Below are 13,612 nucleotides of genomic sequence, written 5' to 3'. Positions count from 1 at the left end.
TTTTTCCCTCTCTAAGGCAACAAGACTTCTGTATTTAAGAGGGTGGTATCTGAACACATGGAGAAGGAGCAGATTATGCAGAGGACAGGCAAATAGCCAAACATTTTGACCCACTGTAATGTATTAGGCACCAATTTATACTTTACAGCAAATTATACCCACAGAGGATTCAGATTTAGACACTTCCCAAGCAAGGAACTAGTTCTCCTTAAGGTCAATCTCTTTCCTCTCCTCACTTAAACTGGGCTCCTGAGAGCGAGCTCGAGTCCAACCCTTAATTTTAAAATACCTGAAAGTTACGATGTGTTCTAAAGAATGTACGGATTAAGTACTAGCAACTCCTGTAAGCCTGTTCTCATTTACAAGTCACTGGAAATAGAGAGCTCCTGCGGTGGGTGGCATAAAATCCCCCCCAGTTTCATGTCCACCCGGAACCCCAGAAGGTGGCCTTATTTGGACATGGGGTCTCTGCAGATGTAATCAAATCAAGGATCTCAAGATGAGATCATCCCGGATTTAGGGTGGGCCTGAGATCCAAATGATGGTGTCTTTATAAGGGAAAGAAGAGGGAGATTTGGATGCGGAGAGACACACAGATACGGAGACAGGCACAGAGGAGGAGGCCACGTGAAGATGGAGGCGGAAGAAAGGATTAACAAGGCCCTATTGCACAGCACGGGGAACTACATTCAATAGCTGGGGACAAACCATCAGGGAAAAGAATACATAGGGACTTCCCTGGGGGTCCAGTGGCTAAGACTCCATACTCCCAACGCAGGCGGCCTGGGTTTGGTCCCTGGTTGGGGAACTAGATCCCGCATGCTGCAACACTTCGCATGCCTCAACTAAGACCCAGTGCGGCCAAAATAAATACATATTTAAAACAAAACAAAACACAGCTAGATCCAGGTGACAACGTGGATGAAGCCTTAAAACGTTACATTAAGTAAAATAAATGAGATGCAAAAGGCTGCCTGTGATTTCATTGATAGGAAATGTCCAGAACAGGTAAGTACATAGAGATGGGAAGTAGATTTGTGCCTGGGGATGGGGAAAAGGGGAGTGATGGCTAATGGGTACGAGATTTCCATTGCGGATGATGAGAATGTTCTGGAATTAAGACAGTGGGGATGACTGCACAACACTGTGACTATATTACAAACCACTGACTCATACGTTTTAAAAGGGTGAGTATTATGGTATATGAATTTTCCAGGCAAGAATACTGGAGGAGGGAGCCATTCCCTTCTCCAGGGGCTCTTCCCAACCCAGGGATCGAACCTAGGTCTCCCTCATTGTGGGCAGATTCTTTACCGTCTGCGCCACGAGGGAAGCCCCATGAATTATAATATCCCAATTAAAAAAAGCAGCAGCAGAATGGTTGAGCCTGTGAATGGCAGAGCTCACCCCAGCAGGTGGGGAAGCTGGGGGTCTTCCCCTTTGATTGAAGCTCTGGGAACATTCTAGAAGAAGGAAAAACACCCCAAGGAAGGTTTTAGCTTCCTGATCATCAGCGGGGCTGGGGTGGGAGGGGGAACCTGGTGACAGATTTGGAAGCACTGATTTACCAAGTGGGACTTAAAATAACTGTTCCTTGGATTTCTGGAGGAGACCACTGTGGTTGTACTTCATTTAAGGAAAAAACTATCAATTTCATTTTGAAAGACGTGATTCTTTCAAGTTAAAAACAAAAAGAGCAAAGTTGTATTCACTGTTGCAATTCTAGGACCTGGTTCACAGCAAGTACTGGGTAATAAATAATCTGCTGAATGAATGAATGACCGAGTGAGCCAATGAACGAACACACCCAGACGCTGTGGGAGCGCTCCACTAGCAATAACAGCCCTAGGAAGCAAGGAGTGGTATGTTTGTAATGCGATGGACAGGAAACCAAGGATTAGAGGGTTCAGGTAGCCTCCCCGCAGGACAGAAGCAGACACGAGTGCCCCGCTGTCATCTTTGTGTCCAGGTGCTTGTGGTCCTGTGTGCAGAGAAGGGGCCATGCAGCAGGCCAGCGAAGGGGGAGCGACAGTGGCCTCCTGACAAAGGCCTGCAGTGAGAAGGGAAAGTGAGGCAGGGCAGGGCTGCACGCCGGGGGCTCCCGAGCCAGACTAGAGGAAAACCAGGTGTGTTTTGCGCTCAGTCACTTTAGTTTTGTCTGACTCTTTGCAACCCCACAGACAGTAGCCCGCCAGGCTCCTCTGCCCATGGGATTCTCCAGGCAACAATACTGGAGTGGGTTGCCCTGTCCTCCTCCAAGGGACCTTCCTGACTCAGGGATCGAACCCGCGTCTCCTGCATTGGCAGGTAGATTCTTTACTGCTGAGCCGCATGGGAAACCAGGTGTGCAATTTTGCTATTTCGTTTGTGCCAACCTACCACAAACAATGGCTGAGAACAACACAAATATATTCTCTTTTGGTTCTGGAGGTCTGAAGTCTGAAACAGCAGGGTTGCAATCCTTCCAGAGGCTCCAGGGTAGAATGTTTCCCGACCTCTTTTAGCTTCTAGAGGCTGCCTGCTTCCCGTGGTTCGTGGCCCCTTCCTCCATCTTCAAAGCCAGCATCTTCTTTTGAAAATTTTTTTATACCCGTTTATTTTTATTTATTTTTGGCTACACGGGTGTTCACTGCTGTGCACAGGCTTTCTCCATTTGCACTGAGTTGGGGCTACTCTCTAGTTGGGGTATGCGGGCTTCTCACTGTGGTGGTTCCTTTTGTTGCAGAGCATAGGCTCTAGAGCTCTCAGGCTTAGTTGCACTGAAGCATGTGGAATCTTCCTGGACCAGGGACTGAACCCATAATCCCTGAATCAGCAGGCAGATTCTTAACTACTGGACCACAGGGAAGTCCTAAAGCTAGCATCTTCTAACCTGTCTCTGACCTCTGCTTTGGCCATAGCATCACCTTCTCTGACCCGGACCCTCCCGCCTCCCTTGCATAAAGACCCTAGTGATGACACTGAAGCCATCCAGATAACCAAGGATTATCTCCCCACCCCCAGATCCTTAACTAACTCACACCTGCAAAATTCCTTTTGGCCACGGTAGGTCATCTATTCAAAGTTCTTGGGGGTTAGGACGTGGGCATCTTTGGGCCATATTTCCACAGGATCAATGGGGTGGGAGAGGTCCGCTATAGTTCCAGAACAGAAAAGAGATGTAGATGTCTCCTTGATCTCCAGAACCACAACTCTCCATGAATAACACCTTGGTGTGTGTGTGTGTGTTAGCTGATGCCTGCTGGGAATGGCCAGAAAAGCCTGGAAAAGCAAGGATGGGAAACCAGCCGGCTGAAGGGCATCAGGCTTCTGAGGCTGGTTACATAAGCACACGAGTCAGGTTGCTGTTTTGCTGTCAGATTTCATTTCTGAAGGTTTTCACATCACTTTGCTGCTGGATTCTCCAACTCTCCCCTCCCTCCCTCTCCCCTCAACCCCTAGCAGGCAGCCCCTGCTTTCTAAATAGACACCGTGGGACTTTCCTAAGGGTCCAGCTGGCTAAGACTCCTCGCTCCCCATGCAGGGGGCAAGGGTTCCATCCTTGGTTGGGGAACTTGATTCCACATGCCCCAACTAAAGATTGCGAGTGCCATGGGTTACCCTTCTGCCCCGCTCCCCTTCCATCCCAAAGAGCTACAACTTCAGGGTCCCTGGTGGTCTACAGATGAATACTTTTCAATGTTCTAGACCTCTGAAAGACCCTGGGATGGGGTGGAGGTGGGGAGGCGAGAAGAGAGCCTTGATCTGAGGGGAAGGCACAGCCTTCCCCAATCTCCAAAGCAAGACAAACTTGGAGAGAGCTCCAACCGGCCAGACCAGTGAGGGTAGGCTCCTGGGAGCTGCAGGCTGTGTAGGGAAGCGTTCTCCTAGCTGATGACGTTGGGGCCCAGCATCCATCTGGTCACCTCCGTCACCCTCTCTCCCACACCACCACCGACAAAGCCCTTACTCATCTACCTGTGAAGCGACCTGAACTCTGTCCTCTTTCTACAGTCCTTGTTTGTTTGGGTTCAACGGATCATCACCTCTCAGGCCACCCTGTCTCCAGCCTCCCCCCTTTCCTGTTCCGCCACCCGAGGATGGAGGCAGCCATTGGGTCCATCCTGGCCTAAAAGATACGATGGATGGCACATCATTTCCCGACTCTGAGCCTCTGTACACCATTCTCCCTCTGCTCACAGCCGCCGAGGCCTGGCCTGGCCACCACCCCTCCACAGAGGACTCTCCCGCCTGGGACACAGCCAGGGTGACACTGTGACCCCAAGTCTCTGCCTCAACTGGCCTGTCCTGACGGACAGCACTGAGGACCCTAACTGTCTCCCACGTGGCAGGGACCTTAGTCTAATCTACTTTCTCATTTAGTCGCTAAATCACATCCGACTCTTTGTGACCCTATGGGCTGTAGCCCACCAGGCTCTTCTCTCCATGGGATTTCCCAGGCAAGAATACTGAAGCAAGTTGCCATTTCCTTCTGCAGGGGATCTTCTTGACCCAGAGATTGAACCCGGGTCTCCTGCATTGCAGGTGGATTCTTTACCACTGAGCCACTGGGGAAGCCCCTCAACAGCTTTCTTGAAATGGAATTAAAATACTACGCAAGTCATCCTTTTCAAGTGTACAGTCCGATGGCTTTCAGTTTATTCAGAGTTGTGTGTCAGTTTCAGAACATTTTCCTTACACTCAAAAGGAACCCTGGACCCCTTAGCTGTCACTCTCCATTTCCCCCTCTCCCCACCCCAGGCAACCACTAATCTACTTTTCTGGTGTCTCCATGGATTTGCCTGTTCTGGATATTCTGTGTAAATGGAATCAGACCCTATGTGGCCTTTGGGGACTGGCTTCTTTCACTGAGCTTTCACATAGTTTTGAGACTCAGCCAAGTTGTAGAGTGTGTCAATGCTTCATTCCTTTGCACTGCTGAAGAACAGTCCACAGCATGGATGGCCCATATTTTCTTTCTCCCATTCTTTTTTTTTTTTGGCCACACTGCATGGCTTGCGAGGTCTCAGTTCCCTGACTAGGGACTAAACTGGAGTCACAACAGTGAAAGCCTGGAATCCTGAGGCCACAGGGAACTTCCTGGCCCACGTTTTCTTTATCCATTCCTCAGCTGATGGACATTGAGATTGTTTCTTCTCTTTGGCTGTTGTGAACAATGCTCCTGTGATGTTTTTGTGCCAATTTTTGTGGAGACCTAGGCTTTGGCACCCCACTCCAGTACTCTTGCCTGGAGAATCCCATGGACGGAGGAGCCTGGTGGGCTGCAGTCCATGGGGTTGCTAAGAGTCGGACACGACTGAGCAACTTCACTTTCACGCACTGGAGAAGGAAATGGCAACCCACTCCAGTGTTCTTGCCTGGAGAATCCCAGGGATGGGGAAGCCTGGTGGGCTGCCGTCTATGGGGTCGCACAGAGTTGGACACGACTGAAGCGACTCAGCAGCAGCAGGCTTTCTCTTCTCTTTGGCACATACCTAGGGGTGGAACTGCTGGATCTTATGGGAAATCTATGTCTGACCTTTAGAGGCACTGCCAGACTGTTTTCACAGTTGCTGCCCTGTTCTACAGTCCTACCAGCAGTGTCTGAGGGTCTCCATCTTTCCGTCTTCCTGTTTATCTTTCAGTTCTTAGACAGAGAGCCCCTGAGGGGATGATGCAAAGGGTCACAAGGATCTGCCATCACTCCCATGTCCTGGCGTGATGAGAACTGACTCCCAGATGACCCAGAGCTGACTCCCTTACTGCCATGATGCCCAGGGATGCTCCCCATTGTATCTGGTCAGTTACTGTCCATTTCACTCTTATGAGGGGACGGAGGAGTACACTAACCCTACTGTAGATGACGTTGCAATTTATTCTTCTAAATTCAATTTCCCTCTGAAAATTAATCTCAGCAAATCAGAGTTATCCATAAACAGTGTAACTGTCCTGGTGTGCTGCAGTCTTTGGGGTTGCAAAGAGTCAGACACGACCGAGTGACTGAACAACAAATTGTCCTCATGGGATCACACTGGATTCCAACCAAGCAGTCTGATGGGGTCCTGCCATCCCTGCACCCCACATTGTGCTGGAGGGGGCACCCACTTAGACCCTCTTACTATGGCCTTTCTCTCCTCCTGAAACCCATCTGTAGGAATGACCAGCTGATAAAATGTCCCGGCGGTTGACAGCGGTGACAGTTGCGTGAGCTTGTGAATGTTCTAAAACCCACAGAAAGGCACACTTTAAAAGGGTGAATTTTATGGTATGTGAATTATGTCTTAATGAAGCTTTTTTTTTTCTTTTAAAGTGACATGCGTTTACAGATGTAGAGAAGAGACTTGTGGACATGAGGTGGTGGTGGTGGTGGTGGTGGTAAGGAGAGGGTGGACGACTAGAGACACTTGCATTGACATATATACCATTTCCTCCTCCAGAGGATCTTCCTAATTCAGGGATCGAGCTTGCATCTCCTGCACTGGCAGGTGGATTCTTTACCGCTGAACCACCAGGGAAGCCATATATGCACTACCATGTGTAAAACAGATAGCTAGTGGGAACTGCTGTATAGCACAGGGGGCTCAGCCCCGCGCTCCGTGGGATGGGGGCGTGGGAGGGAGACTTAAGAGGGAGGAGGTATACGTATACAGGAGAAGGCAATGGCACCCCACTCTAGTACTCTTGCCTGGAAAATCCCATGGACGGAGGAACCTGGTGGGCTGCAGTCCATGGGGTCACTAAGAGTCAGACACAACTGAGCGACTTCACTTTCACGCATTGGAGAAGGAAATGGCAACCCACTCCAGTGTTCTTGCCTGGAGAATCCCAGGGACGGCAGAGCCTGGTGGGCTGCCGTCTATGGGGTCACACAGAGTTGGACACGACTGAAGCGACTTAGCAGCAGCAGCAGCATGGCTGATTCACCATTGTTGTGCAGCAGAAACTAACATAACATTGTAAAGCAATTATATGCCAGTTAAAAAAAACTGACATGCATTCAAAATGTAACCACCTGCAATATGTTAAATATATAGCCCCTTCCTTAAAATCTTTAGAATAATTTTCTCAAGATATGGTGATACTTTGAACAAAACCAACTGCAACTTTTTTTTTTTTAGATTCTTTTTTTTTTTTTAATTTTATTTTATTTTTAAACTTTACAATATTGTATTGGTTTTGCCAAATACTGAAATGAATCCGCCACAGGTATAAATGTGTTCCCCATCCTGAACCCTCCTCCCTCCTCCCTCCCCACAACTGCAACTTTAATCTCAATGGCAACTACGAATCTACTTAAGAACCAAAGCAGAGAAGCAGCATACCAGTTGAATTTAGTTAGCCTGCTTACCTCTGTGCTTAGCTGTGGCTCTCTTTGCAACCCCATGGATTGCAGCCCACCAGCCTCCTCTGTCCATGGGATTTTCCAGGCAAGAATACTGGAGTAGGTTGTTGTTTCCTTCTCCAGGGACTGAACCTGAGTCTCCTGTGTCTCTGGCATTGCAGGTGGATTCTCTACCACTTACACCCAAGGCAATTTTACCGCTTACGCCCAAGGCAATTTTACCGCTTACGCCCAAGGCAATTTTAATCGCACACTCAAAAGAAGCGTAGCTGCAGGGGTCCTTTCACTGAGGCCTCCTGGAGGACATTATTTGGAATCAGACTGCCCCTCCCCCGTCAGCCACATTCCTCCTCCAGAAAAATTCCTAGTGGCCGCTCAGGAGCTGTGCAGGGAATTGCTTTGCACCTGGAGAGAGGGTTTACAAACCAAGAGCAGCTCTTCACCACTTTCAGGGGAAAAGTAAAGTTTAACTCACAAATAATGAAGAAACAGTGACTAGCTGGACCTAACAAAGCCTCTGGGCTTAAAATGACTTAAGAGAGCCTAGAGGAAAATGTTTAAAAAGTCATGGGTGGAATTTGCGGAAATGGAAACAGGACCCAGGATGAGTGAAGAAAAATGAAGGAGACCTTGACACGAGGATCAGAAATATGCTAAGCACGTGGAAGGTAAACAGCCAGGGAGGCACAGCTGGTGACCACAGCCCTAGTCCGGCGGGGGTGGGGGTGCGCTGGTGACAAGGGCAACTGGCTGTAATCGCTACTGTGTGACAAGAATGAACAGTATACCAAGATTTCCACCAGGAACAATGTACGTGCTACCACGGCTTTCAACGGCATTCTTAAGTCGACTGAAGAAAAAAGAGAAGGAAAAGAGATTCAAAGAATCTCCTTTCTCTCCTACATGCCATTGAAACGGGAAGTAAGCGATACACAATGCAAACAAGTTACACTGAGAAGAATTAAAAAAACTACCCCATTCCTTTATTTTTGGGCTGAGCTGTGCTCAGCACAGATTTTAGTGCAAGATTTTAGTTCCCTGACCAGGGACTGAACCTTTGCCCCTGCAATGGAAGCACAGAGCCCTAAACACTGTACCGCCGGGGAAGCCCCTCTTACTGGTTTTAGCACAGCTTCTTCCACCCCCTGAGAAGGGCTTGACCCACAGAACTAGCAAACTACTGATAAAACATAAACTGCAACCCAGTCCAAACAACAACTGAGATGCTCACATTTTCCAGACTCTTTATTACTTGGAATGTCGACTGAAAAATATGGGCCTGAGATTTAAAAAAAAAGAAAAAAGAAATAATGCCCTTTGCAGCAATATGGATGGACCTAGAGTATTAAATGAAGTAAGTTAGAGAAAGACAAATATCATATGATATCATTTACAGGTGGAATCTAAAAAAATGATACAAATGAATGTAACTACAAAACAGAAATAGACTCACAGACATAGAAAACAAACTTAGGGTTACCAAAGGGGATGGCAGGAAGATAAATTAAGAATTTGGGATTAACAAACACACACCTGTTGTTTACCTGTTTATATATAAAACAGGTAAACAGCAAGGATCTACTGTATAGCACAGGGAACTATTGTGTAAAAAACTATAACAGAAGAGAGTATGAAAAAGAATGTATATATGTGTGTATATATACATATAGGAATATACATATATGGGAATATATTTGTATATATGGAATCCCCGGTAGCTCAGCAGTGAAGAATCTGCCTGAAATGCAGGAGATGCACATTTGACCCCTGGGTTGAGAAGATCCCCTTGAGAAGGAAACGGCAACCCACTTCAGTATTCTTGCCTGGGAAATCCCATGGACAGAGGAGCCTGGTAGGCTACAGTACATAGGGTCACAGAGTCGGACACAACTTAGTGACTAACCAACAACAAATATATATATGTATCACTGAATCACTCTGCTGTACACTTGAAAGTAAAACAGCATTGTAATCAACTATATTTCAATAAAGATAAAAAATTAAAATACAGACCTGGGGGCATACCACATGCACAGAATATATAACATTTATTGAGCATTCACCATATGCCAGGGGCTGTGCTTCCCACCTTACATAGATTACCTCATTAAATCCACAACTGATCCTCATTCTGGGTTTAAAGATGGGGAGACTGTGACTTAAGTGGTGGAAACTGGGACCAGAAGAACCCAGATGTGGTTTGACACTTAAGCCTGTGCTCTTGACACTTCTCCATACAACTCCAGAATTAATTATTCACCCGGATATCTGCAAAACCATCCCCACATCGCCCTTGGCCATAGGGCTGTTCACCTGTCCTGAACTTTTCTCTAGTCAACAAGAAGAGACCTGCCCTTCTACGATCCTGGCTGGAGTTCCAATCTCCCCCAAACGGAGACAAAAGGAAGAAAAGTTGTGTTCTTCATTTCCGAGGTAAAACTTCGCCAACGCTTTTGATCCCCTGGGCCAGCCATCTCTTCTACCACTTCGATCTCAACAGAGAACCAGGTAGAAGAGAGGAGGAGAAGACAGCTACAATAAACCGTGCAAGGACCAAGGGCCTCTGATTCCTGCACCGCACCATCTAAATTCTCCCACAAGAAAGAAACTGGAGGGAGAACTAAAGACCCAAAGCACATACACTTCCTATGATTTTGTGACCCTAACGATCAACTGGCAGGAGGACGTGGGCTCCACGGAGTGAGCGATGCTCGGGGGCTTCAAGTCCCCGGTGCTGAGTTATCACCACATCTCAGGTCCTGCCCCGGGAGCTCCAGATCCCGGACGCCGAGTCCTATCCCTGTTGAACCAGGGAGGTTGCACTGCCCAAGGGCTGGGGCTCGGCCGGAGCCGGCGGGCATCGTCTGAACTGTGCCTTCTCCAAACAGAGCCTGCATGCACGGAAGGGACAGCCTGCACTGCAGGATGCACCCGCCAGTTTGGACGAGCCCACGGGGGCCGGCCCCGAAGCCGAGGCAGCCTCGGGGGTCCTGCGCCCGAGGCCACCCGCGGGAACCGACGACGCCTTCGTGGGGCCCGAGGCCTTCTCCCGAGCCTCGTTCTCCTCAGACCTGCCCCGCCGCCCTCACCTCAGTCCGCCGCAGGTCACTCGCCGCCCGCAGCTCCGTTAGCTTCCCCGCCGCCGCTGCCGCCCGGCCTCCCGGGGTCCACGGCTGCCCTCGGATCGGAGCCGGAAGCGGGAAGCCACGGGGGTGAGGTGCGCACGTGCGGCCCCGCCCCCAAGGGCGGGCCAGAGGGTGTGGACCCGGAAGTGGGCGTGGCTCGAGTGTCGGTGGGTCGCACGAACCTAGGACATTGAGGCTCAGCCTGGTGAGGAAGGCAGGGGTCTTGAGCTCGAGCTTAAGCAAGGTGAAGGGACTGAAAGGTACTTTCGAGGAGGGTGAGGGCGATCCTTGAGGGGCGGGTCAGTCGGGCAGAGGGGCGTCTAGGGGAGGGAGGTCCTGAGAGGAAATCAGCGGGGTTGGGAGCCGTTTTGGGGGAGGGGGTCAGTGGGGCCCCGAGGTATTCGCGAGACTGGGAGGCGCTTAGAAGGAATCTTAAGGAGAGATCATTGGGGTTGAGGGGCGTTTTGTGGAGTCATCGGGGACGTGGGTAATTAGCAGGTCTGGGAGGGGTTTCCTGGTAGAGGATAGCAGGGCTGGGAGGGGGGGGCGACTTGGGGAGTTAGGGGTATCTGGAGGCAGAAAGTGGGATACAGTGGAAGCCTGGGGACATCAAAGGGGGATTAACCCCGGGGGAGAGAAGTTTGAGAGGGGAGGATGCAAGAAATGGAGAGAACAGGTCTGTCTCCTGCGAAGAAGTGGCATCCTAGGTTACAGGAAGTGAAAATTTACAAGTCTTGAAAACATGAGTCATTTATCTCTCAGGTGATCCCAGACACTGCAACATAGATACCACCGGATACCCCAAACACATTTCAGAAACCCAGGCAGATACCATCAGATACTCAAAACTCACTTTCAGGCATGGGAAAATAGACACCCCTTGTAGGTCCCTTCTCATGGAGAAGGCAAGGGCAACCCACTCCAGTACTCTTGCCCGGAAAATCCCATGGACGGAGGAGCCTGGTAGGCTGCAGTCCTTGGGGTCGCTAAGAGTTGGACACAAATGAGCGACTTCACTTTCACTTTTCACTTTCATGCATTGCAGGAAATGGCAACCCACTCCAGTGTTCTTGCCTGGAGAATCCCAGGGACATGGGAGCCTGGTGGGCTGCCGTCTATGGTGTCGCACAGAGTTGGATACGACTAGAGCGACTTAGCAGCAGCAGTAGGTCCCTTAAATACCCCCAAACTATTCAGAATCTGAAAAACATGCCAAATATCTCAAAAGTACTGGACACCTTCATCCCCCATCAACTACCCACAAACAGTAGCCATCAACTACCCACAAACAGGCTTTCAGACACTCTGGAATATATCAAAGCCCCACATGGAAACTTCTAGATTCCCTCCAACACAGATGCTATTAGAAACCCCCAAAGGGTGTTCAGAGGATGAAACACATGCTGGACACCCCCACAGAGGTGTTTTCAGACACCTATAGACATGCCAGATGCCCCTCCACGTGCCAACATCCCCTCAGATACCATCAGCCACCCCAGTCCTGAGATTTGTCTAATCCAGGCCCTCCATAGGTGAAGAGGGTGGGTAGGAACCAGGAGAGGAGCCAAAGAGCTTTCACCTAAGGTCCAAGCTAGTCAACCAGGTCAAGATCGCCCCCAAATAAGCTTACTTCAAAACACACACAATCAGGATGTCCCAAGTGATCCAGTGGCGAAGACTCCATGCTCCCAATGCGAGGGGTCTGGGTTTAATCCCTGGTCAGGGAACTAGATCCCACATGCCACAACTAAGAGTTTGAATGCTGAAGTAAAAGTCCTGCATGCTGCAACTGAAAGATCCCATGTGCCTCAACCAAGACCTGGTGCAGCCAAATAAATAATAATAATAAAGCCACACACAATCTGTGTTTGACAGCTCTCAGTTTAGAACCTGGGTGGCAGAGTCCCCAAGTGACCTGCCTTTGGTTTAAGTCCAGACTTCATGATCAGGAGAGGGAACATGTCTAGGGAGTTGGAGGGTCCAAAAGTGCAAGAATCCCACCCCAGTGGAGGTCATCAGACACCCACTCCAATTGAGGTCAAAAGCCCAGACACAGGTACTTTAGAGGTCTCGATGGATCTGTAAATGATCACTCTGAATGCCCATAACTTTTGGACTTTATCCCAAAGGCAGTGGGGAGTCACTGAAATATTTTAAGCAGGAAGAGTGGCATGATCCTTATATCTATAGCTCCCTTTGTTACCTTCAGGTTGACAAAGTTCTCCCCTAAACCCTTTCAAGGGGCCTGTCAGAAAGAAGAGGCATCTCTTGTCTTCCTCTTACCCATCTAACCATTTCCTGCTTTTACTGAGTCCTTATCATGGGCCAGGGACTCTGCCAAGAGCTAAGGATCTGTGTTTCTCAGTTTTGCTACTAATGACAGTTCATGCTTGTGCTCAGTCACTCAGTGGCGTCTGACTCTTTGCGACCCCATGGACTGTAGCCCCACCAGGCTCCTCTGTCCATGGGATTCTCCAGGCAAGAATACTGGAGTGGGTTGCCATGCCCTTCTCCAGGGAATCTTCCTGACCCAGGGATCGAACCCAGGTCTCCTGAGTTGCAGGCAGATTCTTTACTGTCTGAGCCACCTGGGAAGACCATACTGTCTGCAGACATTGCTAAATGTTCTTCGGGGGGACACAGTGGCCCTTGGCTGACAGCCATTGGAATTTAAAGTCACCTCATGCAGGCTTTAAAGTCACCCCATGCAGGCTTCCTGGGGGAGGTGGCCTTGCTCTTTGTCTTAGAGAATGAGTAAGAGTTAGGTGGTGGAAGGAGTTCCAGGAAGAACACTGAATGAGCAAGGCACATGTGACCGGCACAAGTAGCCACGAGACTTCAGGGTGGCCGGGCGAGGGGATCTTGGTGGTTTAGTGGCAGAGAAGGGTGGAGGGCTAGGTGGGGTCAGACCATGGAGGGGCCCCAAAGGTCAAGGCTAGGAACAGGACTATCAGGAATGGCACTCCACCAGCGGAGCCAGTCGCTGGGAAAGCATCTCAGCTTTACCCTGGAGATGCTAATTACCTGGAACATGATTCACTTCCTGTTCTGTTGAACTTACAGTGGGGCTGTTTCCTTAAGGGGACAGTCAGTCACATCTAGCCTTGAATACCTGTGATGCGAGGTAGGCTTGTGGCGATTTACACCCAGGTGGTGCCTGCTCTCA

At 49.5% G+C, this 13,612-nt stretch overlaps 1 protein-coding gene across 2 annotated transcripts in view; it reads right to left on the bottom strand.

Moving 5' to 3' along the window:
* ARHGEF18 (Rho/Rac guanine nucleotide exchange factor 18) overlaps positions 1 to 10,548 on the bottom strand; it is a 52,861-nt gene extending 42,313 nt beyond the window's left edge. Inside the window, exon 1 of one of the 2 annotated variants that reach the window (XM_055545414.1) lies at positions 10,411 to 10,548. The gene's annotated coding sequence lies outside the window, so the exon portion shown is untranslated. The remainder of the gene's footprint in view (positions 1 to 10,410) is intronic. The other variant, XM_055545418.1, reaches the window with a different exon arrangement.
* Between the last annotated feature and the right edge of the window lie 3,064 nt (positions 10,549 to 13,612).

Source organism: Bubalus kerabau, chromosome 1, assembly GCF_029407905.1.
Source record: "Bubalus kerabau isolate K-KA32 ecotype Philippines breed swamp buffalo chromosome 1, PCC_UOA_SB_1v2, whole genome shotgun sequence".
Taxonomy (NCBI): Eukaryota; Metazoa; Chordata; class Mammalia; order Artiodactyla; family Bovidae; genus Bubalus; species Bubalus kerabau.
Note: the sequence above shows the minus strand (reverse complement) of the source record. Positions and strands in the feature narration are given on the sequence as shown.